Below are 5652 nucleotides of genomic sequence, written 5' to 3' on the forward strand. Positions count from 1 at the left end.
ACCTGCCTTGGCTTCCCAAAGTACTAGGGTTACAAGTGTGAGCCACCATGCCCAGCTGAGATCTGATGGTTTTATACATGTTTGACAGTTGCTCCTTCACATGTTCCCACTCTCTGTGCAGCCACCATGTAAGTCGGACCTGCCCTTCTGCCATGATTTTAAGTTTCCTGAGGACTTACTGCCCTTCTGCCATGATTGTAAGTTTCCTGAGGACTTACTGCCCTTCTGCCATGATTGTAAGTTTCCTGAGGACTTACTGCCCTTCTGCCATGATTGTAAGTTTCCTGAAGGACTTACTGCCCTTCTGCCATGATTGTAAGTTTCCTGAAGGACTTCCGCTTCTGCTGTGATTGTAAGTTTCCTGAGGACTTACTGCCCTTCTGCCGTGATTGTAAGTTTCCTGAGGACTTACTGCCCTTCTGCCGTGATTCTAAGTTTCCTGAGGACTTACTGCCCTTCTGCCGTGATTGTAAGTTTCCTGAGGACTTACTGCCCTTCTGCCGCGATTGTAAGTTTCCTGAAGGACTTCCCCTTCTGCCATGATTGTAAGTTTCCTGAGGACTTACTGCCCTTCTGCCATGATTGTAAGTTTCCTGAGGACTTCCCCTTCTGCCGTGATTGTAAGTTTCCTGAGGCCTCCCCAGCCATGTGAAACTTTGAGTCAATTAAACCTCTTTCCTTTAAAAATTACCCAACCTCAGGTATTTCTTTATATCAGTGTGAAAACAGACTACTATACTTTCTGATAATCATGCTTAAGGAATTAGGGAATTCAGACTACCTGAGATCAAACTGTGGCCCCACCCTTAGCAGTCGTGTGACCTTGGGGAGGTTACTTACCTTCTCCATCTCAACAACTTCTGTAAAATCTGTAAAATGAGATTGTTTCTGAGGGTTAAATGAGCATAGCACAGTGGGGACACTGTCAGGCACACACTACTTGCCAGATGTCAAGTATTCATCTTTATTGAAATAGGACTGTGGTAACCCACTTTATGGTTCTCGATTTTGTATGACAAAATCATGCTTAGTGCCTTGTTAGTAAAAGAAAGAAAATCTGAAAGTCCCTGCCATGGAAGGAAGAAATAGCGGGGAGAAAAGGGAGTTGGTAAGTTTCAGCATTTCAGAGCTTGGAGGGACAAGTTAGGTTTCTATTTTATGGAGAAGGAGGTGGAGGCAGGATAGGTCATTCAAGACACACAGCCATAACTCTTTATTGAGAGTAAGTTAGGGCCCCAGGGATTGCTGTGGTTAAATTGCAGACAAAAACAACCACTCATTGGAAGACAGGAGAGGAGTGTTTACTAACAAAAGCCGTCAGCAATTCAAGGTTATTTATATTCAGTCAGCAAATAAAAGTTGTTCAACTTGGTTGCTAATGGGACCCACTCTACTGAGGCTTTGTATAGAACTCATAGAGGAAGATGGCTTCAAGTAGTGAACTACCCTGTGCTTTTCTTAGAACTAAAATCTCAGGAAGCTGGTGATGAATGAAAACCTTAGTCCCACTGGCACTGCACGAGGGGCCAGGAGAGCAGCAGCATCATAAGGCACAGGGTGGGGCAGCCCAGGCAGGGGCATTCTGAGCTGTTGGGGGAGGGGTGGCAGTTAGGGTGGGCATCGTGAGCTGTCAGGGAGGGCATTGTGAAGTGTGGGGTGGGGCATTGTGTGCCACATGCCTGGGCTCCCACCTGGGCCAGTGGGCTTCAGTCTGTAGGTGACTACAGAAGGAGGAGGAGCTCCGTCTGTTCTCTCTTCAGGCAGTTGTGTCTCTCAGCGCTTGTTAGGTTCACAACCTATTAAATAAGCCGGCTGGTCTTCACCCTCCCAGACAAGTCAACTCAGGGGAGGCGGCAGGGTGCGGGCCTTGGCCCGCAGCCCTAGCCAGGGCCAGGGCCAGGGCCGGTGCCCGGGGCCGGGCTGTGAGGTGGGCAGGCAACAGCGGGCAAGACCATCTCTGCAAGTGCAGCATAGCCTCGGCCTAGGACAGCCGGAGTGCGTGGCCAAACCTGTGAGCAGAGGCACAGGTGGTGGCAGACAGTAGAGGCACCCCATGGGGAACATACTGACCTATTGTGTGCGCCCCAGGGTCGACCTCGAGTTTGACCAGCAACAGGGGTTGCTGTGTCCCTCTGAATCTGAGATCTATGAGGCAGGAGTTGGGGACAGGTTGGCAGGAGCGCCCATGGCTGCTGCTGTACAGCCTGCTGAGGTGACTGTTGAAGTTGGTGAGGACCTCCATATGCACCACATCTATGACCGGGAGATGCCTGAAGGTAAGGAGGTGACGGGTGCCATCTGCCCTCAGCTTGCCTCTGGCTGCTGCTGCCCCCAAGGTTCCCTTTGAGGCATCCCCCACTTCAAGCTCCTTTCTGCCTGTAGCCAGCTTTCCTGGGGGCTGGCCAGGAGCAAAAAGCTGGCTCCACCTTGCATTCCCACCCCTTAGTCTTTCCCCACTGAGTCCAGTCAGTTTCTTTTCGCCTCCCCTCCCAATCGCCCAGTTCTTGCTCTCTCATCTCATTCTCCCAGGCTGGTATGGGACCATTTATTTATGGCTGTTGTCGAATAAGCAGCAGTGGAATAAACGAGTTGATAAATTTTTATAAATGATTACATCTTTTTTCTTTTCTCCCTGTATACATATAGCTTTGGAGTTTAACCCTTCTGCCAATCCAGAGGCAAGCACAATATTCCAGAGGAACTCGCAAACAGATGGTGAGACAACATTGTCTGTAGCTCTATTTATTATCCTGTGGGACTTGTTTAGGCTTCTTTGGACTATTCCTTTTCTCAATGAAAACTCAAATATCCCAACTTTTCAGTACCCATCTTATTTTTTCTTTGTACCTGTCCAGATGGTACCTAAGTGAAGGAACCAGGTAAATGCCTAATTGTTTCCTTTGTTAAAGTAGCTAAATCTCGGACAGTTCATATTCAAATGTTTGGGGATTTCTTATTTAAAATCAGAATAGAGGTTGCCATGGGAGAGGCTATATGGTATTCTTAATGGGCTGCTTTAAGTCACCTTAATAGAAGCTGCTTAGTTTCTTCTAACTGTAATTTGAACACAGAAGGAAAAAGAAAAAAGGAGAGTGCTTAAAATAATTGTGAAAGGTGTGAAATGTCACAGCCAGGGCTGCAGAAAAATGGTTGTGTGTGTGTGTTTGGGGTTTCTCAAAGGAGTTTACCTATGAGGCTCTTTAGTAACTCTGGTTACTTTAAAATTCTTACTTTAACAGAAAAATGTGTCTCCAGATTTATTCTGGTGACTTAACAGACTTTATTTACCTCCTTGTTCTAAAAGAGAGGTGGGGATTGGTTCATGGTCAAAACTTTCAAAAGACATGAAACATCAGTGTAGACTTTTAATGTGTAATATGAAGATTGCAGGTTAAAATGTCAGACCTTCCCTGTAAGAGTGTTTGTTGTCATGGCTCCCCCTTTGTCCTTTCCCCTCCTGACAATAGCATCTCGTTCAAAGATAAGAAAGTTAGAGTTTTGGCCGGGCTTGGTGCTCACGCCTGTAATCCCAGCACTTTGGGAGGCTGAGGCGGGCGGATCACCTGAGGTCAGGAGTTCAAGACCAGCCTGGCTAGCATGGTGAAAAGCTGTCTCTACTAAAAAAAAAAATACAAAAATTACCTGGGTGTGGTGGGGCATGCCTGTAGTTCCAGCTACTCACAAGGCTGAGGCAGGAGAATTGCCTTGAACCTGGGAGGTGGAGGTTGCTGTGAGCAGAGATCGCGCCAATGCATTCCAGCCTGGGTGACAGGGCGAGACTCCGTCTCACAGAAAAAAAAAGGAAAGAAAGTTGGAGTTTTTTAGTCTCTACACTGCTGGGAGAGGTGGGGGATGGGAGGAGGTAGAAAAGAGAAAACAATTAGTTGGTTTGCCTCTAACATTTTGCAAAGAGATGAATCTAAGTAAAAGTAATTCTGGGTAATAATATGGTTCTTGAATAAAAACTAAAATTTTCAAAATAGAAAACATTGCATCATAAACATATTAAATCCAGTTGGCTTATTGGTTTCATTTAAATGCCAGAGATTTCATTACTGTAGAGGAAATGTCTTATAGCTCTTCTATTTAAACTTTGGGCTCTTACTTTTTAAAGAGGTAGGATAATTAAGACTCATTATGAGTGTGATTTTGTAACTTGGAAGTACTATCCTCACTTTTCAAGATATTTAAGGATTGCTTTAGAATAAACAAATATATTATGTGAATTAATTGATTATACCTTTATACACAAAGTGTGTAAGTACTTGTGTAAACTTATACTCTGCTTGGGTGATGTGAGGAAAGCCTCTGAGTGATGTTACACACCAGTTAGTAGATGGGTAGTGTTGGATGAGAGCCCAAAAATGACTCTTTTATTGTCATTCTTTAGGATTACAACACAGTTTATGTATGTCTCACTTGGCCCTTTCCAATACAAATAAGGCCTGTGTATGTTCTCCCTGTGTATTGCTAATGAAAAAGTGAAGACTTAGAGATATCACATGACTATGGAAGACAGCTACTTAACAGAACTAAGGTTCTGTGTCCTCAGAATGACATGGAAGTGACAGATATCCTGAATTTACTTTTAAAAAATTTTAAAACTCTAGAATACATCTTATATTTTCCCTATAAAATAGACCTGTCTTTCAAAATTACTGCTGTCTTGATTTATTTTATGCAAAGTTGATTTTATAACAACTCAAAGCCAACATTTACCTCTACATTTTTTTTTTTTTTTTAAATAATGGAGGGTGTCATTATGTTACTCACGCTGGCCTCAAATTCCTGACCTGGGTTCAAGTGATTTTTCCATCTCAGCCTCCTGAGTAACTGGGACTACAAGCATGTGCCATCTTGCCTGGCTCTATCTTATGTCTATACATTCATTTCAATGGATAAGAATAAAAGTAGAGATAGTGAAATAGCCTAATGCAGCAGTCGAATAAACGAGTTGATAAATTTTTATCAGTGATTACATCTTTTTTTCTTTTCTTCCTCTATGCATATAGCTTTGGAGTTTAACCCTTCTGCCAATCCAGAGGCAAGCAAAATATTCCAGAGGAACTCTCAAACAGATGGTGAGACAACATTGTTTTTTCCGTCAAGAGAAAGAATAAAAGCTCTTGTTTGATCAGGTTATAGAAAGTATTTAGAAAAGCTCATATTAGTTTAAATTTGTCACCTTTTCACATGTTCACTTGTCTTATTTTAATGCGTGATATGCTTTCCTTTAGTTGTTATGATAGTGAAAATGTGTAACCTTTTTGTTTATACATTTTGCCCTCTTTTTATCGACACAATTTGTCATGTGATGGAGGAGTCATGGATTTCTCTTTATAATTCTTGGATTTATCTTTATTTATAATTAATGGATTTATCTTTATTTATAATCCCCTTTCCCTTGCTCCAAAGAGTACATTTTAAAGATGAATGATAGAACTTAGGCTTCAGCTTGTTTTCATTTAAACAAATTAAAAACCATAGTTGTTTATCATCAGGGATTGAATCTGTGATTTGGGCCTCCTCTTACACAGTCCTCTGACCACATTCATTTACCACATCCAAGTTTATGCTACTCAAAACTTTTGGGTTATTAACCTTTTCATTTGATGTAATGTAAATTTAAACATGCCCTACTCCTGCTTATTT

General features: G+C 42.7%; 1 pseudogene across 1 annotated transcript in view; it reads left to right on the forward strand.

Annotated features, from left to right (window-relative positions):
- The first annotated feature begins 1647 nt into the window (after positions 1–1647).
- Positions 1648–5652, forward strand: part of LOC100584787 — a 16840-nt pseudogene continuing 12835 nt past the window's right edge. The window contains exons 1-3 of the transcript XR_004026721.1: positions 1648–2276; positions 2647–2715; positions 5013–5081. The product of XR_004026721.1 is annotated as an arf-GAP with GTPase, ANK repeat and PH domain-containing protein 5-like (transcript). The remainder of the gene's footprint in view (positions 2277–2646; positions 2716–5012; positions 5082–5652) is intronic.

The sequence above is a fragment of the Nomascus leucogenys genome, chromosome 18, assembly GCF_006542625.1.
Source record: "Nomascus leucogenys isolate Asia chromosome 18, Asia_NLE_v1, whole genome shotgun sequence".
Classification (NCBI taxonomy): domain Eukaryota; kingdom Metazoa; phylum Chordata; class Mammalia; order Primates; family Hylobatidae; genus Nomascus; species Nomascus leucogenys.